Source organism: Sapajus apella, unplaced genomic scaffold (assembly GCF_009761245.1).
Source record: "Sapajus apella isolate SASKATOON/1434 unplaced genomic scaffold, GSC_monkey_1.0 scaffold14992, whole genome shotgun sequence".
Lineage (NCBI taxonomy): Eukaryota > Metazoa > Chordata > Mammalia > Primates > Cebidae > Sapajus > Sapajus apella.
The window spans coordinates 1-1,265 of record NW_022451913.1 but is presented as its reverse complement, the minus strand read 5'-3'; the positions used below and the strand labels follow the sequence as shown (position 1 = coordinate 1,265).

General features: G+C 51.3%; 1 pseudogene; it reads left to right on the top strand.

Annotated features, from left to right (window-relative positions):
• The first annotated feature begins 6 nt into the window (after positions 1–6).
• Positions 7–781, top strand: LOC116548552 (annotated as a pseudogene).
• The last annotated feature ends 484 nt before the right edge of the window (positions 782–1,265 follow it).

The window sequence follows — 1,265 nt, the reverse complement described above, 5'->3', positions numbered from 1 at the left end:
TTGTGTGAAGGGTGCAGTACCTTAGCTGGAGTGGGGTAGAGGTGGGCTGGCACCCCCTTCTCACCTCTGGTGCTGCCAGCCTCAAGATCAGACAAGTCCCAGAACTGGAAGGTCTTGGTAGGTGGCCACTTGTCATGCTATGGGGCATGGGCACCACACTGAAGCTGTTGCTGGGGGCCGCGCTATGGCGTACGGAGTCCACAGATCTGTGTTCGCTGTCGAAGGTAGGCAGAGAGCCCACCTTCAGTCGGATTCGTGGAGTGCAGCAGGACACTGTCCTGGCCAAAGTCCTTCACTTCAGGCTTTTCTGGTTCCGGGACACCATTATCTATGACATTCAGGTCAGATCTCAAAATAACTCCTCCCCCACAGGCTCCAAAGACCTGCAGATGGTCAATATCTTCCTGCTAATGCTGTCTTGAGCCAGTGCTCAGGAGCTTCCTCTCATGTACCAGCTCCTAGGGCTAGAGTATGAGGAACCAGTGTTGCGGTCCATTGTCAAGGAGGTTGTCAAGAGTGTGGTGACCAAGTTCATTGCCTGAGGCCGAGGACTTAAGGCTCGTCCTGGATGATGTAGGCATCACAGAGCTGAGCTTTAACCGAGAGTACACAGCTGCTGTATCTTACCTCATCTAGATTATGAATATCACATGTTATTTTGAACATAAAATCTACTCTATAGAGAAAACACTGTATTTAGTTATTTCTAATTTGTTGTTGTTGAGACAAGTAGCTCTGTCGCCCAGGCTGGGGTTCAGTGGCACTATGTTAGCTAATTATAACCTCCACCTTCTAGGGTTAGGTGATTTTCCTGCCTCAGCATCCCAAGTACCTGGAATTACAGACACCTAACACTACGCTCACCTAATTTTTTTTGTATATTTAGTAGAGACAGGGTTTCACCATGTTGGCAAAGTTGGTTTCGAACTCCTGACCTTAGGTGATTGGCCCGCCTCTGCCTCCCAGAGTGCTAAACTGCAGGCATGTGCCACCGCGCACGGCCAACTAAAAATTAATTTCAATAGCAAAGAATTTTCCTGGATCCCCCGTTGACTTCTCGGGGAGGTGCTATTTCGCAGACAGCTGAGCTACTCCAGCCTCACTGGCCGGTTTCCTTTCCATAACACGGAAAAAAGGAGTCCAGAGCGAGATGGAGGGAAGCTCAGGCGCTGCCCCCTTCTCGCCCCCGCGGACTTCTCACAGCATAGGCATCTCCTCCCCCCCATCCCGCCGCTGCACCTTATGGCCCTGCTCTGGCCACGCCC